Below are 22,275 nucleotides of genomic sequence, written 5' to 3' on the forward strand. Positions count from 1 at the left end.
AAGCAATCAAATAAAAAGAAAAAAAAAATTAAAAGAAAAGTAGCAACAATAGTAAAGTAATGATGCATGAGGTTTTCATGCTTGTGTGTGCAACATGAGCTAATTCCCATACATGGTGAGGGGGTATTCTCCATTGTTCAACTTCACCTAAAGTTCTAAACTTTTTCATGGAGACCCCATGCCTCAAGAATCAGTGAACATAGCTAAGCTACAACATATTGACATAGGAAATATGATATCAAGCACATGTGAGACAAAGAATAAATATCAAGAGCTATGAGGTGCATGATAAAAATTAATTTTGGGATAGAGGAATAAACAAGCTTAACTCTTATGAAAAAAAGATAGAAATTGAGGTTATGAGATGTAAATTATTGATATTTAGACAATGATCAATGAATATAACTATCATGTGAGAAATTAAAGGGCTAAATTATGACACTAGACATAATATTTTTGTTAAACCTAAACATGTTTACAACATGCTAGAGTTGATTGACCTCTTTGTTAAACTATCAAATATTCCACGTGAGATGGTTAGGCTACCTTTTGAGCCCCCTAGACTCATCAAATCATATGACCCCTTACCAATTCATTGAGTGGAGTGGTCTTTGGGTATCACCCATGAATTATACCCAAGCCAACTTAATCTATCCCAAATATTCTTATCCATGTTAACGTCCAACCTCCTCCATTGTAATTTCCCACATTTCGACCTTACTCCTTAGTTCAATCCTTATATAACCAAAATTATGGGAGTCCATTATGGATGTCTTGCACCTCCTCCTTGAGCAACATGACTTTCTCATCCACCCCTTTATGAATTTCTCCCTAGTGTTGGCACCTTTGTGAGCCCCTTCTCTTTCCTTCAACCTTTTTAAGTTGCATCAGGATGTTGAATAAAGGTTGAACATATTTATCCTTTTATTCATATAGATTAATTATAAATACACCATCATCAAGTGGGTGTTCATAGATATCGGATCCACTCTTAACCTAATTACAAATCTTGTCTCGTCTGCCTTAGGCATTACCAACCTTCATGTGATGACTTGGACCTACACCATATTCAACAAGTCTAAGACTAATTCCTTCAATTAAGTCCATCTCGTGCTAACCCTTGGGCCAAAATATGTATAAAATCAATTTTTTCCTATATTTGGAGGTATAATAACTCCTCCTTATTTGCTATCTTTGGTTGGATGCAATGATGGGCATTCCATACTAAGGGTAGGTTCCCTCTCATAGGGGAAACCTCTCTCAAGCCTAGGCCTACAATAGAAAAAATAGTTTAGACCATACTATCCTATTAACCTCACCCAGCTTAGCTTGTAATATACATGAGCTAAGACGTAACCTTCCAAGTCATAGATCTCTCCTTGATCTATCACCTTCATAAAATCTAGTGTCTAGACCAAAAGTAGATCTGTAGCTTTTGTGAGGAATAACATCCCCCTATCACTACCATAATCACCTTCCATAGGTGATCGATGGTAATATAGGCGTGGCTCACCAGCCTCATGCCTCTCCTCTTATCTAGATGATCTGTAGGTTCTACTCCTGTCAGGGCCATCCATGTTGCATCTCTATCCACCTCTATGTATGAGGGTGTATTCCCTATAATAGGCACCCCCAGCATCCTGTAGATTTCCTTTAGGGAGATCGTCATGTGTCCCTGGGGAACCTTAAGAGACGGACTCCTTGTCCTTGTAGCTAATCATCACCCTGCATAAGTCCTGCTCAACCCGGCATAATCCAAGCCTTCTTAACCTCTCCAGTCCTGATCTCTTATTCTTTCATTTACTTTTTTTTATTTCAGGACTGCACACCCCTCGTTGGGTTTATCACAAAATCCAAGTCTTAGAGACCAATGTTTCTAGAAGGATTACTAGGTCCTTGGGATACATTCCAGGTGCTTTCACTTGGTCCTCATCTTGATCAAGGCCTTTGCAGTCTCTTCCCTTTCTGCAAAGCCACGTCATACCCGTTGCTCCTTACACCTCAAGGATGCTAACTCCCTATTCGGGTATACCCCCTGTACTCTTTCATCTCTTCCTCATGTTTTCTTTCGGCTCTTCTTTATTATCTTTCTTTTTTTCACCCCACGCCCCTTCCCCGATGCGGGAAAGTGCTTTTCGCTCCTCTCTCTTTTTTTTCTTTTTTGCAAGCTCAGTCACCCTTGAATGGGCTCTCCTCTAACTCTTCTCATTTTTTGTTGTTGCAAGAACCCTAATCATTTCCTCGCCTATATGAGTTCTCCTTCAAAGAGGTGAAGACCTATGCCAAGGGTAGCTAATTGAGCTGACACAATCATCTGATCAAAACCCATCGGGAACGCCACTCTCCGTTTGAAGTGAACAAGTAAGCCTGCCTGGATGGATCTTCCCATCCAGGCTCACACCAAGCTTGGAGTAGGGGCGCCTTGTTGTGCTTACTCGGTCATCATTCATGCAGATGGGCAGCCGCTTGGACCTTGAGGGATCAGTTCGGGTGTTTCATCTCTAACACGGGACTCTTCATACCTCGAGGAACTAATAACACTACAGAATACTCAGCAGCCATAAGAGCCTTGGACAATTCCCTCACCCTCGGTGCCGCTCACATTACTCTATTATCGGATTCCCTCTTAGTTTTGAAACAACTCAACGGAGTCTAATCTATTTGTAGCGGTGGCCTTGAGCCATTTGTAACCTCGGAACTAAACTTGATCGCATGTTTTGCCTCTTGTTAGATACGTCATATCCGAAAAGAGTAGACCAATTAAGTTGATGCACTAGTTCGCGACAGGTACTTGCTCCGCAATGGTGTATCACCAGCATTCAGGTAAGAACAGGTATTATGAAACCCCCCTCCCATGAAACCTTATTGGGGTGGTTGGTTACTATATCGACCCTTGAGAGCTTCCGCAATGGGCAGTTTGACAGTTTGAATAAAGCCCTGTCTTTTAGGAGACCTTTGTGGGGAGAGCCTGGAGCTTTTTAGGTGCCGACACCTATAACCTCCCGCTTCAAGAAATGTATGTCATCTTTGACTTTGCATGTGATACTAGTTTATTTGTCTATTTCACACCTCACTCAGGGCATAGTACTAATGTCCAGAGCCTAAGGAACCCATGGAACACTTTGAAAAAGCAGCCTTGAGCAACATAAGAAGTTTGTTTTACAAGGTAGGTGGCTCGATGGATGGAATGAAAAGTTTGATTGTTCAGCCTGGGAGTTGGGCTCCTACTAATAAATATATTGTCAGTGGTTTGGGGAGGAGTAGCTATAACCCTAAATCACGATCAAGTTTTTTCTTAAATATTTGCATTGTTGAGGAATAATTAGTAGTGAGCTTCAACGATCAAGCCATTTTCCCTCTCCTTTTAGTCGATCCTACTTGTGCATCTAAGTGAATTCATATTTCATCAACTATTAGTTAGTATGGGTTCTTCTTATGGGTTAATATTTAACCTCGCCTCCTTATTTTCTTTCCTTACCAATTGGAAAGGTTCGTACAAATAGGTCACTTAATTTTACAATATGCCTTTCCCCGATCTGATGGGACTATGCTTTGTCATTCTCTAATCTAATGTCCTAGATCTTTCTTGAATTGTCCGAATAGGTCTTTCCATCCTCGATCATTTGGGACTAGGTGTAGGTAGGCATGGTAGGTCGATAAAAAAAATGTGTCGTTCCCCAGTATAAGGTCTTGGGTAGGCATAAGTTAGGTATTTCCTTACCAACCAGAGCTTCCCTTTCCCTCTCCCCTTTGAATCTCATCTTGATATACAAGTGGACTATTAGTTGTGCTTAGAATTAAAGAAGTTTCAATTTATTATATATCTCAACACACAGAAACATTTGCACTCACTAGGATCAAAAGACACCCTAATATGATTGAGGAAATAAATACCCTTGTCATGGATGTACCTAATGAGGGAGGAAGGCAATGTATCGATTTCTTGAAAACATATGGTAGGGTCCAAGCCAATTTCCAATGTCATTCCATAATTCTTAGAGTTAAGTCATCACTCCTATATTTTAGCAAACAAGTTCTGAACTAAATCAAATAAGTGTTTTCAAGAGATGATTTTATGATGTAAATCAATCACATGAATTGGAATTTTTTTTTTTTTTTTGCATAACATCCATATGGGATCACCTCTATCACCTATTGTAGCCAATATCTTCATGGAAATTTTTGAAAATAAATCTCTCAAGACACCTACCCATTAAAACCTAAGTTTTGGATCAGGTTCGTGGATGACACTAGTGTCAATTGGCCTCGTGGGGATGACGAACTTAATAACTTCTTGAACCATCTCAATAGCATATTTGATGATATCAAGTTTGAAATGGAGGTCAAAGAAAATAATTTCATCCCATTCCTTGATATCCTCCTCATAAGAAACAAAGATGGATCTCGCGGGCATAAAGTGTTCAGAAAGAAGGCACACACTGATAATTTCCTTCATGAAGATTTGCACCACCACCCAGCTCAAAAGATGGGTGTTCTTCAAACCTTGTTTTTACTAGAGTCTGTAGAATATCAAATAAGATTCACACTGAAGAGGATGTTGAATACTTAAGAAAAGTATTTACAAGCTTAGGATATAATAATAAAGACATCCTCAAAGTCATCCAAAAAGCCATATTTGGAAGAAGAAGGAATAAATCTGAAAATCCCCCAACTGCTAATGCATACCTTCTACATATACATGGATTCACTGACAAGCTAGCCAAATTTATCGTGAAGAAAGATATAAAAACTTCATTCATGCCCATGACTAATATTAAACAAAGGAAAAAATCAGTTAAGGATAAACGAGATCACCTCCAACAAAAAAGTGCTTATATGATCAGTTGTTCTTGTGGAGAATATTATATTGGGGAAACATGTAGGCATTTTAAGATCAAGCTTAAAGAGCATGGTGCAAATATCTGAAATAAAAGAACTTGATCTTTAGCTTTAACAGAACATGTAGCCAAGACCAGCCACCATATTTTCCTTGAAGACACTAAGTTCATTGCCAATGAAAAACATCATTTTAAACGTAAAGTACGGGAACCCCTTTAAATCATCAAGCACCCTCACAACCTCAATAGGGATGGAGTCGTAGAAGTTATCAGAAATTGGATTTCCCTTCTCCCTTGTGATACCAAGGAATAAATATGTTTTTATCATCCTTACCACTCCCTCTCAGTCCCTCATCTCCTCCTCCTACCCCTCCTATCAATCTCTCCCATGGATGTTTTATCACATTTTCCCTTTTCTTCTCAAATTCGCCTATCACCCTCATGCTTCACCCTAGTGAATTTTAGTAACCTTTCCCCTTATTCACCCTTTTGTTGGGATTCCATTCATTTTTCCCTCACTTCTTTGGCTTTACCTCTTTGTTACCTTTCTAACCCTAGTAATAATTATAATTATTACTACTAATATCATATTCATAATTAATAAGACTTACATCCACTAATAACATGATATTTTCATTAATATTATGTATTAATAAAATATATAAATATCTATCTATAGATAGATATATATATATATATATATATATATATATATATATACACATATATATATAAACAATAATCTAAAACATAAGTTTATTAAAATCATAAATTAAAATAATTAATGAAGTGTAAAAATAATCATAAATCATATATTTCTATTCTAACTAGAAAAGTCAAACAATAATTATTATAAAAAAAATTAATTAAAATGAAAATTTTAATTAAATAAAAAATGATTCCTCTCCTTGGGTTGGTCGGCTCCCTCCACCCTGGCATCATTGCATCTCATATTTATGGCTTCCATTTTTCTCTTATTTGTAGATTCAGTCTTGAAGATGAGTTTTGTTCTAGACTCAAAACGTAGACACAAAAATGCAGACTGTGAATTCTCTGATCTCTCAATCCCAAACGTCCATATGTTTTCCTACTAAAATTTGAATGTGTTTGATGATGATATGTGTGGATATATGCATATATTTAATGGATGTAATAAGAACATGACTCATGGTAAACTTCTTATATTCAGTTATCTATAATGACATGTTTCTAAAATACCTCTTGGAAAAAAAATTGTAGCTAGAAGGATAGTGGAAGACTTCCCCTCGAGATATTAAACAACCATAATGGATAGCTCGAAGGAGAACACTCTTAGAAGGTATTAAATCCATAGGTTTTTGTTGTAATAAACATGACAAGTGAGCCCCTAATATGTTACTCAAGGATAGATAGGTTAGATAAGTTATAAATCTGATCCAAGAATGAATTTAATTCATTAAGAAGGTTATTCCTACACTATTCAAGGACAAGCAATCCTAGTAAACTTACAAATCTGAATATAAGAAGCAAGGTATTTGTCTACAAGTGAAGACTCAGTGAAAAGAGCCTTCACAAAACAATTGATATAATTTTGTAAATATTTCACTACTAAACTTTTGAATTAGTGAAATGTGTTAGAAGAATATGAATGGGGATTTTTAGAGCCATTTAAATAAATGTTTATTGATAATATACTTCTTATAATAGTTGTGTGATTTAAATAATTGAAATATATCTCGTCTTCCATGTAATGTTTCCTTAGAACGTCTATACAGAATGTCATAATATTGGGACTACTATGGAACATATCCCAAGGTCAATAGGGGGAAACATAGGAGTCGCATGAGCTACCATAAACTTGGAACAACTATGAAATTTTATTGCAACCGATAAGAAATATAAAGGGTTTTGTCTTCAAGAAGTATCCTAAAAAATAGTGGCCACTCTAGCTCCCTTCCAATGAGTTTCACAACCTTAGATATACCTAAATTAAGCCAAGTGATGTACATTTTAACCTCATACAATTAATTACTGCAAACACATTCTTACTAAAATAGAAAATATATAATTGAAAACTCACATTAACAGAGATTCTATCCTAGAAGGCCAAACCTAGGAAAACCAAAAAGATTTTTTTAATATATTATTTCTCCTATACAATATTACAATACAATATATATCTTGTAACATTCATAAACAACCATCCCATTTGACCTGGATAGGAGTACAAACATAGTTTCTTAAATGAAACTACAAAACCATGGGAAAAATCACTATGTGCCACAAAATCACTTTTAGCAAAAACCATGTGTTAAAAATTGTAAAAAATGGATAGAAAAATCCATCCATGTTTTAGGTGTTGTTATAGCCATTAGAACCACCCTCCAAAAGTTTTCCTCGCATGAAAATTTTGGAGCCTACCTTGGATCCTGCAATCGATCATCCTTGGTCATTTATTGGTAAGATGATGATTTCAAGCTCCCCCCCTTGATCGTAAGAATTGTATGCGTTCTCATCTTTATGCATCATCTATCATTTTCAGGCATAGGGGTTGTTGTTTGTCATGCAAAGGGAATGTTGTCTTGCTTCAAGGGAATTGTGTGCATATGAGTGGTTGTCATCACATAGTCAAGTTTCAAACTCACTTTATGCACTTTTGTCATGAAGGATGTTGTCAAGAAAAATATGTCTTATGCATTCTCTATGGTCTACGTTGTGTCACTAAGTGTCAATGTGAAATTAGAGTCAAGTCTTATCATGTTTATATATGATTCATTGATCTCACACTTAGCCATTTTCATGAGAAACCTAGCCTCATCCATATTCCCAGAATTGTGTGCTTTGCTTCTGCAACCATCAAGCTTCCTCCCTTACCTATTGAAACCCGTCAGTGCATAGCGACACCAACCTCCCTTGCCTATTGAAACCCCGCAGCCTGCAAAGACACCAACCTCCCTTTCCTATTGAAACCCCACAACTTGGAGACACCCTAGCTAGCACTGCTCTCCAAAAATGTGCATAGTAGTCATGCAGCCAACACTGCTCTCCAGAAATGCATAGAGTAGTCTGGTTGCACTACACTCAGAAATTGTGCAGAGGTGTCCTCCCAGGACCCTTGTCCTACAGCAGTGCCCTGAGCCTCAAAACTTCACAGTGTTTTCCAAGTTTTCTTATTTGTCTTGCATGTAGAAACTACACAGAAGGGCCTCCTAGGGCCTCATTCTGCCAACAGTCATTGTCTACTGAAATTGTGTAGATCTACCTCTCAGTGACTATAGGAAAAGGTAACATGCCGAAATCACTTCCAAGGAGTTGAGGGGAAGGAACAAGGAACCAAGTAATGGAAAAGATTAGGACCACATGCAAACTCCATCGGATGCATGATCATCTTGAGGGTAAGTATGGTAAGTAAAGATAACCTATCAAAGTACACCTCTTAGTTGAGTTTGCAGGACTGCTTGTCATTTTCATATCATCCTGTCCTCAGTAACATGCATGTGCTTAAACACAAAAAGTCAGTTTATGTGTTTCTTCTACATGTATTGCTTCCTTTTCACTTGTTAGACCAACTATCGTCTTTGGCATGTTGATTGTTATGCCATGCTTGTGACCTCATTCTAGTGATGGTGAAGGTTTTGTTTGAGTTTTCCTCGCTATGTAAGCATCTTCTACACTCACACACAAAGTCGTATTCACTGTCAAGTGTCATCACGGTCATTCAATGATCTATCACAAGTGTCGTGCTTGTCGCTCTCATCCGTCGGTTAGTCACACTAAGTGCATGTCGTCTTGATAGTTTGAGGTGTCTTATCGTCAAGTCATGTTGAGTGTGTGCTCGCAAGGTCATGTATGCATAAGTTCATTCGCTCACACACTTACTCATTTTGCTGAAATTATGATGACCAGACCTCTCTCCAATAGTCGAACCTTCATTGAGCTGCATCCCGCAATATTAGCCATCAGTGAACATGTACTACTTCCCAGAACTGCACAGAGATTGAGATTGCATCCCACGCAGTCTACACTGTGCAATCCTGGAGTCGATTGGACTGACTATCACCCAAAACAACACAAAATTTTCTCACCAAGCCATCCCAATCTACGCCACCTGCAATTAAAGTCGTTAAGCCTCTGGCTAGTCAACCAAAGAGTTTGGCTGGTCAGTGACCCCGAGCTTCACTCCTCCAAAAAATTGTTGAGAATCTTCCAAGCATGCCCGATTATGCTAATTGATGAAACTGTGGAAACATGCCAGATAGACACCCACTGCCTGTCGCTACACTACTCTAAAAAATTGCACAATTTTCTCAGTCAGTCACCCTATTAGTTAGTCTTCTCCTCCTCCTAGCTTCCTAGCATCTGGCTCAGCACAAAACCTATGCAGTTACGTCCAACAGGACAACCTCCCATCTCTACATAGTTTTGGACAGTAGTCTCCTGTAACCTGCTACCAGCCTCCCCAGAAAAATTGTGCAGTTTTCATTTCCATACTCCCCTTGCTGCCTACATTGTCTCCCTAGAAAAATTGCATAGATCTTCCCTCCAGCCGAGCCAAATATTGCGAATAGTCATTGCTGATCTAAATTGCCCATCTCATCCTCCTAGTGATATCTGCACAATTTTCATTGATAGTTCCCAAAGCCCGCATCCTAGCCTGAAATGTGCTTTGCGTCATTTGAGAGCCTTTTCCTCTCTCTTGATCACCTCCACCTGAAAGAGAAAGATAATGCATCATGGTAGAATAGGAGATTTATGGATTTGATTTCATCTTGTCATAAGTGATTTCAGATACAGGTACATGGATGAAACATGGCACGATGACAAATGGGATGAAGAAGGAGCACATGCAAGGAGATTTGTTCACGAACGAGATGAACAAGGAGCACATGCAAGGAGATTTGTTCACAAATGGATGAAAACATGGAGCATGCCAAGTACGAGCGAAGGAGAGACATGCACATGCAAACATAAAGAGAACACCACGACCATCAAAGAGTTTTCACACCTTTCCATGCAGAGGTGAAGCTATGATACACCAAGAGCACATTCATCACTGAGAATCACTGTAGCTAGACATGAACACCACCACCATCATCAACATACCAACACTGTCATGTCGAGTCATTCCATGAGTCATCTCTGCCACATCATTACTGTGGGCCATACTGTTGTAATCAATGTAATGTAATGTGGAAGTCCAAGAGACCCACATGTAAATCTGAAGATTCATGTAAAGTCAAAGAGTCATGTAAGTCAAAAAGTCATGAGGGAAGTTGAAGAGGCACCATGATCAGTTTCACGCTTGGCTATATATACCCCTCATTTGTACATGCGAAAGACTTTTCACCTTGGCTCCTCCCACATAGCCTTCAGAGTCTGTAATAAATTCTTTGACGAGCAAGCAGTGGCTCCAATGCCCCTCTATTGAGGTTAGTGATATAATGGTGTAGGAATGTGTCTTGGAACTTTAGCTTAATTGAGAAGCCTGTTAATAGGCCAACACGTTCTCACACATGTATTGTATTCATTTCTAAGACTATTATTTGGATGCTTGTAATGCATTTTGCTTTAACTTTTATAAAGAGAGTTGAACTATTTCAATTGTTTTAGTACATATGTTGTTGGAAATGTGTTGTATCAGTTTCTAACATTGTCTCAACCGTGTGGGCTATCCCGTTGGACACTCAACAAATTCATTCGTTTCAACTTGTTGTAATGCGCATCGCACTCATGTGGACTATTTTGCTGAGTTTTTTACATGCTACCTGTTCACTTTGTGTTTGTGATTGTCGCACCAGTGTGGACTAATCCATGGGAAGTTGCACATATCCTGATGTGTTGTGTGCCTCTAGCAGAGTTGGGACTATTCCCTTTCAACCTGAGACTCACTTCCATCCTCTCCCTCTGCAGTGAAAGAACTTTGACACAAGGGACACTAAGCACTTACAAGGCACGCACACCTCGTTGTTTGAAGACAACGCAAACCAGTCTTAGCTTCTAACAAGAAAGAGCGAAGGAATATCTTTAAGATAATGGCAACTAGGCCATCGTACCGGATGTGACTCCTACACCAAACCATGTGAAGTCTAGTTGGGACTTCATACCGGGAAATCCCCTGAATGTTGGCGAGTCTAGCACTGTTAATAGGTGCATTACCCCTGAACCCCTACAAACGGGAAAAATAGGGTGAGCTTCCAAGGAAAATTGTAAGGATGGAATTTTATCTTAATATTTAGAAACCTTGGCAAATATTAATAGTGCTTAATATGCAAATTATAAAATATTTGGTGATTTTTTTGTAAAAATATTGAAGCTTCTAATGATTTTATATATTACCGATATTTTTTGGTGAATCTTAACGTAAGAGAATTTTATTCTAAAAAAAATGAGTGAATGATTTTTATAAAAAATGGAAATTGGCAAACCCTTTTTTTGAAAAAAGATAGAAAATTAGCACACCTGTGAATATTAGCCCCTAAAATTTTCCCTATTTCCCCCCTGCCCCCATGATCATCTCACTGTACACCATGCATTATCCAACACATAGGTATAGTTGTGCAAATAATAGAACACATACCTAGTATTCTCCACTATTTTATATTCTTTACATGCATGGGGTTAGAGGAGTACATTATAAAAAATATGGGAATATAATGCCCATTATTTCTCTACACTAAGTGAAATTTTTAGTGCTCACAATTTTTTTTAATGAATCTACAAAATTCTTCTAAGTGTCAATATTTTGTAGTAGCAACTTCTTCTCTTCAATCATATCACTCACAAAGTGATACTAAACATCAACATGCCTTTTCTTCAAATGATAAGTTGGGGTTTTTGCTAGGAATATTTCACTCTATCATAATATGTCCTTCCATTTTTTATACCAACCCCATAAATGAACACAATATTTGTAACAAAATTTCTTCTTGCTTGCATGGCTGGCTTCCATGTATTCAACTTTTGTATTTGAGAGTGCCACTATAAACTGTCTCTTACTCATCCAAATGATCGCTCCTCCAAATAAGTTAACCACTTGTATATCTTATGTAATTTAGATCTCTAACTCATTTTGAATGAACAAAGAGATGTATGTTGAACACTGTATCCAATATCTATCTTCCTTACTAGAAAAATCCATAGCCATTTGTGCTGTGAAAATCCCTAAAAACCCTCTTTATTGTTGTCCAATGCTCCTTCCCTGGTTTTGACATAAACCTGCTCAATATTCCCAATGCATGCATAATTTCCATTATAGTTACAAACCATTGTATACATCAAGCTTCCAACCACACTAGCATATGAAACATAGGACATATCCTCTTCCTCTTTCTGTTTCTTGGGACATTGATCTACATATAACTTTACACCTACATGAATAAGAGCTTTCAATAGTTTTCATTCTTACATATTAAATCTATACAATATTGTGTCGACATAAATCCTCTAACTTAACCAAAGTTTTTTGTTTTCCCAATCTCTTTTAATTTTTATGCCCAAGATAAAATTTGCAGCATCAAGGTCCTTCATGTAAAATTTAGAGGACAATTGAGTTTTTACTTCTTGGATGATTTCCATGTCATTTCCAATTAACAACATATCATCCACATACAAAACCAAATAAATAACATTATCCCAAACTAATGTGAAATACACATAGTGATCTTCTTTCCTACTTGTAAAGATAAGTCCCAATATATAGGTATTGAATTTTTGATACCACATCCTTGGTGATTACCTTAATCGATATAATGAATTTTTTAGACTGCATACCCTTTTTTTCCTTCCTTTCACCACAAATCGTTCTATTTTCTTCATGTATATTTCTTCTTCTAGATCCCCATGTAGGAAAGTTGTCTTCGAATTTATTTGTTCTACTTCAAGATCAAAAGAAGCAACAATAGATAAAAAGAAATCTAATAGAAGTTAACTTGGTAATATGAGAAAGCATATCACCAAAGTCAATTCCTTCTACCTAGGAATAACACTTTGCTATTAACTAAGATTTGTATTTCTCTACTTAACCTTCTACATTCAACTTCTTCTCAAACACCCATTTTCTACCAATGGTATTTCTTCTAGGCTGCCACTACACTAGGTCCCAAGCCTCATTCTTGTGCAAGCCTATCATTTCTTCAACCATGTCCTTTTTCCAAAGTTTTCCATCCTTTTAATCCATTTCCTCCCTAATAGTTTTAGGATCATCATTAGTAATAAAAAAAGACACAAAATTTGAATAGAAAATAGGTGGAGTATAACTTTTTGGATACCTTATTTCCTAAATTGATCTCATTGGTGCCATAATTTGTGGTTTTTCTTCTTCTAATTCTTATTCTTATATAGAGTCTTATTCAACATCCTTTAATTACAAATATATGGTTTATGCTTATTTATCCCTTGGTAGGAATCCCTATTTGACATCTTTGACTTCCCTAGATACCACATCTCAACTACACAAAACCTTCTTAGTTTCTAGGTTCCAAAGCTTATAGCCTTTCAAACAATTTTTATATCCAATAATGATACAACTTTGATATTTCTTATCTAGATTACTCATGTTCTCTTTTGCAATGTGTACATAAGCATCATAACCAAATACACTAAGATTTTAAAGAGAATGTTTATTACTAGTCCATACCTCATGTGGAGTCTTGTCATCCAACATTGATGAGGGCGACCTATTTACCTGAAAACATGTAGTGTCCATTTCCTTAACCCATAATTATTGTGCTAACTTGGAACCATTGAATATGTTCCATTCTTTCTCCATCAACGCCTTTTTCATCCTTTATGCAACTTGTGTTTGGTTACCTTCTTTTTTGTCTAACCACAAGTTAACCCCATGACTTGATTTCAAACTGGTTCTAGCACTACCTTGATGATCTACGCAATCCTTGAGGGAAACCATCCTTGCTCTTAGGAAATGCGCAGTGCAACCCAGCAGTGAGGTTCCACTCCAGAATTGCAAAGACCCAACTTGCAACTTATCTTCAACTGGGAAATTGCGCAGAGTAGTCCAAGCCAGAAAGTGAGCCTTCAATTCTAGAATTGCAGAAAGCCAACTGATAGCCTTCCGTCAACTTAGAAATTACGCAGAGCCTGAGAGGAAACCTAGAGCCACTCAACCCAGAAATTGCGTAGAACCTACTGTGCTTAGAAACTGCTTAGTTCATGAACCAGAGAGGATTGCCCAATACTTCCCAAAACTGCGGAATATTTCCAAGCAGTGCATGGCAATTTTCTAGAAAAGCAAGAATCTAAGAGGAAAACCATCCATAGGAAGTAGGGATCTATTATTAGTTCCCCGAAGGTGACACATTTCCATCTTTAGAAGTTTCTGTCAACTGTTAATGTTGTCCTTGATCTCAAGCATACAAGTCGTGAACTCCATTTTTATCAAATCTATGTAATCGATGCCTCTAGAGCTCACTTATAATTACGATTATCAAGATCTAGCTTCCTTAGGAGATCAAGGAGCCTTTGAAGCATTTCCATCATTTTTCGAGGCGATTTTTTCTTTTATTTCCTTTTCCTACTTTTTCTGTTGCTTTTTTTTGTTCAGCTTGTGAGAGCATTGTTTCACTCATTTTGTTGAAAAATCACTCGCGTTTCAACTTGTACAAGTATTGTTTCAAGTTATATATTTCCTGTTGGCATTATGTTTTCTGGTATGACTGTATGTTACAGATGTTGTACTTGATGGCAACTCCAGTGGCAAGGCTCTCAGTTGGTTGAAAATTAAGAAGTACGCAGGAAACCAGTTCAGAAGGTGCGTACCCGCAGGTACACCATGCAGGGTCCGCGTCCAGCGACGCAGGCCAGCCGTTCAGGGGGTGCGTCCACCCAGTGCACACATTTCAAGGCAGAGAAAAAGCACGTGGGGGTTTCTTGTGTGGTATCTAGCCGACGGTTTTGTGTTTCTATGGTGTCGGCTCGTGGTATTGTTCCATGTTTTGAGGAGGAGCTTGCCTATATAAAGCAAGGAGATCATTTGGCTAAGAATGTCTTTCTTGTGGAATATCTTATTGGGTGAGATTTGGTCTAGATCTAAAAGGCGAATCTACTGAAGGACTGAGATCTCTTTGGCGCAAGATCAGATCTGTAGATCTGACTGTTTGGGTTACACTTAAGGTCTTGAAATCATTCATACCCAAAGGGACGCAGGTACAGTGAAAGGAAAGCGCGCCGGGACGCAGTACAGAGTCTGGAGATCTGCGTGGGGACGCAGCGCAGTGACTGTAGATCTGCGTGGGGATGCAGAGCGATCAAGGTTCAGGTGCGTCTCTGAAGCAGAAGGACGCGGCGCGATAGTGTTTTCCGGTGCGTCTCTGTAGCAAAAGACGCGGCGCGATAGTATCTTTTGGTGTGTCCCTGAAGCAACAGAACGCAGAGCAGTTAAAGGAACAGTGCGTGGGCACGCAGTGCAGCAGAAGGATATCTGCGTGTAGACGCAGAGTAGCAGAAGGTTAACTGCGTCTGGTTGCAGGTCACAGAAGGAAATACTGCGTCTCTATTTTAAGATGTTCTGTTGATTGAATTTCTCTGTTGATAAGGTGTTCTGGGTTAGTTCTGTTATTGCTGATCTGATATCTGTAGTGGTCTATATCTGTTATGTACTTGTTGATCATCTGATGCTTTATGAAAAGAAGTAGGGGGTTGTAGCTCCCTTCCAGGAGTAGACTGGAAAACTAGAGAGAGAGAGAGTTGTAGCTCTCTGCAGGTTGCAGCCTGCGTACTGGTAAAGGACTGCACCAGTACAAAATCATTGTAAAAGAAGTTTCTAATTTGAAAGAAGATAGAGACATATTGCAGCAGGTGGTTTTCACCCACATTGGGTTTCCACCTTACATCTTGTGTTCTTTGGTGTGACTATCTGTTTTCTTTGTTCATGCTCATTATTTTATGGTACTGACATGCAAAAATAATTCAAAGATCAAATAAGGAAGATTTATTAAATTGCTAGATAATACTGATTCACCCCCCCTCTCAGTATTATTTCCAACAATTGGTATCAGAGCAGGTCCTTCAGAGAAGCTTGATCGCTTGAAGGTAGATCGTTCATCATGAGCAACTACGAGAGAGAAGCATCAATCAGGCCACCGATTTTTGATGGGACAAACTTCAATTATTGGAAGGTAAGAGTTACTACATATCTTCAATCTCTTGGTACAGAAGTTTGGGACATTGTAGAAACAGGCTATGCTTTTCCTTCAGCTACTCCTACAGATCCAGTTGAGAAAAAGAAGTATGAAACAAATGCAAAAGCAGTCAGTACTCTATTAGGAAGTATATCCCAAACAGAATTCATGAAGGTAATGCACTTCAAATCAGCAAAAGAGATATGGGACAAAATGGTCACGAGCTATGAAGGAGATGAACAGGTAAAACGAGCTAAACTTCAAACTCTCAGGATTCAGTATGAGACCCTCAAGATGTATAATGATGAAAGTGTGGCTAATTATTTTCTTCGGGTAGATGAGATTATTAATTGTATGAAAAATTTGGGTGAAGAAATAAAAGAGGCTATAGTAGTTGAAAAGATTCTAAGATCATTATCCCCCAAGTTTGAATCTAAAGTATCTGCAATAGAAGAAAAGGAAAATCTCAGTGCTCTCACTATGTCTCAGCTACATGGAATTCTAACTGCTTATGAAATGAGAAAGGGAGGTCCATCAGACAGAAGGGAAGCTGCTTTCAAGGCATCAGGCAAAGAAGATTACTATGAAGCAAGCCATGTTCCAGAAGAAGAGGAAGAAGAATCAAATTTTGTCAGAAATCTTCAAAGGGGTTCTGGAAGGTTCAGAGGTAAGCTACCTTTCAAATGTTTTGCTTGTGGAAGAGTAGGTCATTATGCTGCAAAATGTCCTTATAAGGATAAAGGAAAGGAACCTGCTAGATGGAACAAGAAACAAAGTGCAAATAAGAAAAGCTACTACACCCATGAAGATAGTGATGGTCTATCAAACAGTGATGAAGATGAATGAGGTAATGAATATAAGTTATTAATGGCATTTGAAGATGATGATTATATGGATGCTATAGATGTGGATAACCTTTATGATGAAATCACTAGACTCAAGAGATGTATAGAAGAAAAGAATGTGATCATTGATACTCTACAATTTCAAATTGATGAAAAGGAAAAACATCTTGAAAAACTAGAAGGAGAAATTGTTGGTCTTAGAAAAGAGATTGAGAAAACAAAAGCTATTAATCTTAAGTTTGTCAAAGGATCTGAAACTTTGGATAAGATTATCAATGTGCAGCGGTCTCCTCTAAACAAGACAAGTCTGGGCTACAATGGAGAAACCTCTCAAGCATCCACCTCAAAGAGTTATCTTGATGCAGCAAGAAGAAATGAGCAAAAGAACAATGAAGATCATCAGGTAAAGCAGGGACGAATTACAAACAGAAACTATCAAGGGCAATCCATCTTAAGGGTGAACCAGCCACAGGTACAATCTTCTCAATTTGGTCCAAGAATAGATGAATATAGAAATTACAATCAGTTGGCTGGTAGATTCGATAACCGCAGAAGTTTCTTCAATGGACAATGCTTTTCTTGTCATAACTTTGGTCACAAAGCAGCTCAATGTGTTGCATATAAAACAATCATGACTAGGGAAGCTCAAAAACAAAGAAGTATGACAGGGATGACAAAAAGGACCTATAACAACTTTTCGGTTCTTGAAAATGAAGTCGAATGTTCTATTTGCAATAACTTTGGTCATGAAGAATCTGAATGCAGGAGCAGGTTTCAGCAGAAAAAGGAGCAAGCCTCAAGCACCAAAACATGGAGAATAAAGGAACCTCAAACAGAAAGATGTGGAATAGCATTTTATGCAGAGGGACAGGAAAATCTATGGTACATTGAGAGTGGATGTTCGAAGCATATGACAGGTAAAGAAAAACTTGAATCTTATTCTGCTCTAGAAAAAGGAAAGAAAGTCTCTTTTGGAAATGATACTCCTTCTACTATAAAAGGAAAAGGCATTGCTCAGTTAAAAGGAAAAGTCAAAGCTGGAAATGTTTTGTATGTTGATGGATTGAAGCATAATCTTCTAAGTGTCAGCCAGATGTGTGATCAAAGAACCGAGGTTATTTTCAGATCGAATGGATGTCTTGTTCGTGATCTTGATACAGGTAAAACAGTACTCAAAGGCAAAAGAACTCCAAATAATCTGTACATATTTGAAGAAGGACAACAACAATGCTATCTAAGCAAGGATGAAGAGCACTAGTTATGGCATCGAAGGTTGGGACATCTAAGCTTCTCACAAATAAGGAAAGCATGCAAATATCAGGCAGTTCGCGATCTTCCAGATATCAAAATTCCTGACAACACCATATGCAGATCATGTCAGTTTGGAAAACAAACCAGGACTAACTTTCCAGAGAAAGAAGGATCAGCTAGCATGCCTCTTGAGCTAGTACATACAGATACATGTGGTCCATTCAGGAAAAGAACACCTAGAGGAGAGGAATACTTGATATTATTTATTGACGATTTCTCCAGGTTTGTCTGGTTAGGACTTATGAAGCACAAAGATGAAGCATTCGAAAAATTCAAATCCTTCAAAGCCTTGGTTGAAAATGAATCAGGTCACAAAATTAAGTGCCTCAGATCCGACAGAGGTGGGGAATTTACTTCAAATGAATTTTTCGATTTCTGTGATGAACATGGGATAAGGAGATAATTCTCTACAGCTAGAACTCCTCAGCAAAATGGAGTTGTTGAAAGAATGAACAGAACAATCCAACAAATGGCTCGTGCTATGCTTGATGAATCAGGAACTCCCGCAACTTTCTGGGGTGAAGCTGCACATGCTGCGGTTGTTATTCTCAACAAAACAAATGTCCGGGTGAACAGCACTCAAACTCCTCATGAGCTTTGGAGTGGCAGGACTCCTTCGGTAAAGCACTTCAAAATCTTTGGGAGCAAATGCTATATCAAGAATACTGATGAGCAGCTTGGAAAACTTGAACCTAGAGCAGATGAAGGCATTCTACTTGGCTATTCTCCACATAGCAAAGCATACAAATGCTACAATAAAAGACTTGGCAGAATTGTTGACAGCATTGATGTAGTGGTTGATGAGAAGGGATATATTCCTAGGCAAGTACATCATGAAGATATAGAAGAAGATGAAGGCTACCCTCAAAGATAGAATAATGAAAAGAAGAACCCCAAGGAGAACCTCAAGAAGAACCAGAGGAACAGACAAGAATAGAAGAAAAACTCCATCCAGATATGTTCAGAAGAATCATCCAGAATCTCAGATTGTGGGGCAGAAAGAAGCAGGTGTACAAACAAGAAGAACAGTTGCAGAAGCCTCAAGCTATTTGGCATTACTCTCCTCTACTGAACCACAAAATGTGAAAGAAGCATGCAAAGATGAATGTTGGGTGAAAGCAATGGATGAAGAACTTGAGCAAATCGAAAAGAACAACACTTGGGAGCTGGTTCCTAGACCAAAGGATAAGAATGTTATCGGAACAAAATGGGTCTTCAAAAATAAATTGAATGAAAATGGAGAAGTAATTAGAAACAAAGCCAGACTTGTTTGTAAAGGGTATGCGCAGCAAGAAGGAATAGACTTTGAAGAAACTTTTGCTCCTGTTGCAAGACTTGAGGCCATCCGAATGTTCCTTGCTCTCTCAAGTTTTCAAAACTTCAAAGTATTTCAAATGGACGTGAAATCAGCCTTTCTGAATGGAGACTTGGAAGAAGAAGTGTACATTGAACAACCAGATGGGTTCATTCTTGGAAATGATCCAAATCTTGTATGTCGATTGAAAAAGGCTCTCTATGGTCTCAAACAAGCTCCAAGGGCTTGGTACTACCGGTTGGACAAATATCTTCATCAACAAGGTTTTTCAAAAGGTTCAGCAGATAGCAATCTGTATACAAAAGTTGAAAATGAGAAATTGCTAATACTTGTTGTGTATGTAGATGACATTATTTTTGGCAGCAATGAAGAAGCTATGAGTCAAAGCTTTGCCTCGGTCATGCAGAAAGAATTTGAAATGTCCTTGCTAGGAGAACTGACATATTTCCTTGGTTTGCAAATCCAACAAAAGGAAGGAGGAATATTTTTATCTCAAACCAAGTATCTCAAACAGATTTTGAAGAAATATGGCATGGAAGATGCAAAGCCAGTATGTACACCCATGGTCACAGGATGTAGTCTCAGTGCAAATGATGAATCTGCAGCAGTACATCAACCAACCTACAGATCTATGATTGGAAGTTTACTATATTTGACAGGTACCCGACCGGACATCATGCATGCAGTTGGAATAGTTGGAAGATTTCAGGCAAATCCGAAGGAGACTCATCTTCAGGCAGTGAAGAGAATTTTCAAATATCTTCAAGGGACTCAAAATTATGGCTTATGGTATCCTAGAGATACAGATCTTACTCTTCATGCTTATACAGATGCAGATTGGGCCGGAAGCGTGGATGACAGGAAAAGCACAAGTGGTGGTGAGTTCTTTATGGGTTCCAGACTGGTATCTTGGTTCAGCAAGAAACAGAGTTCGATTGCCTTGTCTACAGCTGAAGCGGAATATGTTGTTGCTGCATCTTGTTGCACCCAACTTCTTTGGATGATGCAGACTTTGCAGGATTTTCAAATCACTTGTACACCACCTATCCCCATCTTATGTGATAACACAAGTGCAATCAGCATCTCAAAGAATCCGGTTATGCATTCAAAAACCAAGCACATACCAATCAAGTATCATTTTCTCCGGGAACAAGTGCTTGAACAGAAGGTCAAGTTGGAGTATGTTCCTTCTAAGGAACAAGTTGCTGATATTCTCACCAAACCATTGCCCAGGGACACTTTTGAGTACCTCAGGCAAAAGCTGGGGGTTGTTGATGCATCATCTTATTGTTGAACCCTTTTTGATTGATGGTACAGGTTCAGGGGGAGCATATAATGCATTGTTGGCATTATGGAGGATGGTCAGAAGGAGATCTTGGAAATAGCTGCAATATGTCTCTATCTCTTTCATGGAGGATTATGGTTCTTTGTTACAGATCTGGTTCAGGGGGAGCATGATCTTAGGGGGAGCATAACCCTTTGCCCTTGATGTCAAAGGGGGAGAATGAAGCTGAAGTTTGTAAGGTTGCCATCAAGTCCAAAGGGGGAGATTGTTGGCATTATGTTTTCTGGTATGACTGTATGTTACAGATGTTGTACTTGATGGCAACTCCAGTGGCAAGGCTCTCAGTTTGTTGAAAATTAAGAAGGACGCAGGAAACCAGTTCAGAAGGTGCGTACCCGCAGGTACACCATGCAGGGTCCGCGTCCAGCGACGCAGGCCAGCCGTTCAGGGGGTGCGTCCACCCAGTGCACACATTTCAAGGCAGAGAAAAAGCACGTGGGGGTTTCTTGTGTGGTATCTAGCCGACGGTTTTGTGTTTCTATGGTGTCGGCTCGTGGTATTGTTCCATGTTTTGAGGAGGAGCTTGCCTATATAAAGCAAGGAGATCATTTGGCTAAGTATGTCTTTCTTGTGGAATATCTTATTGGGTGAGATCTGGTCTAGATCTAAAAGGCGAATCTACTGAAGGACTGAGATCTCTTTGGCGCAAGATCAGATCTGTAGATCTGACTGTTTGGGTTACACTTAAGGTCTTGAAATCATTCATACCCAAAGGGACGCAGGTACAGTGAAAGGAAAGCGCGCCGGGACGCAGTACAGAGTCTGGAGATCTGCGTGGGGACGCAGCGCAGTGACTGTAGATCTGCGTGGGGACGTAGAGCGATCAAGGTTCAGGTGCGTCTCTGAAGCAGAAGGACGCGGCGCGATAGTGTTTTCCGGTGCGTCTCTGTAGCAAAAGACGCGGCGCGATAGTATCTTTTGGTGTGTCCCTGAAGCAACAGAACGCAGAGCAGTTAAAGGAACAGTGCGTGGGCACGTAGTGCAGCAGAAGGATATCTGCGTGTAGACGCAGAGTAGCAGAAGGTTAACTGCGTCTGGTCGCAGGTCACAGAAGGAAATACTGCGTCTCTATTTTAAGATGTTCTGTTGATTGAATTTCTCTGTTGATAAGGTGTTCTGGGTTAGTTCTGTTATTTCTGATCTGATATCTGTAGTGGTCTATATCTGTTATGTACTTGTTGATCATCTGATGCTTTATGAAAAGAAGTAGGGGGTTGTAGCTCCCTTCCAGGAGTAGACTGGAAAACTAGAGAGAGAGAGAGTTGTAGCTCTCTGCAGGTTGCAGCCTGCGTACTGGTAAAGGACTGCACCAGTACAAAATCATTGTAAAAGAAGTTTCTAATTTGAAAGAAGATAGAGACATATTGCAGCAGGTGGTTTTCACCCACATTGGGTTTCCACCTTACATCTTGTGTTCTTTGGTGTGACTATCTGTTTTCTTTGTTCATGCTCATTATTTTATGGTACTGACATGCCAAAATAATTCAAAGATCAAATAAGGAAGATT

Source organism: Pinus tabuliformis, chromosome X, assembly GCF_031772625.1.
Source record: "Pinus tabuliformis cultivar Carrire ecotype Pingquan chromosome X, CPIR1, whole genome shotgun sequence".
Classification (NCBI taxonomy): Eukaryota; Viridiplantae; Streptophyta; class Pinopsida; order Pinales; family Pinaceae; genus Pinus; species Pinus tabuliformis.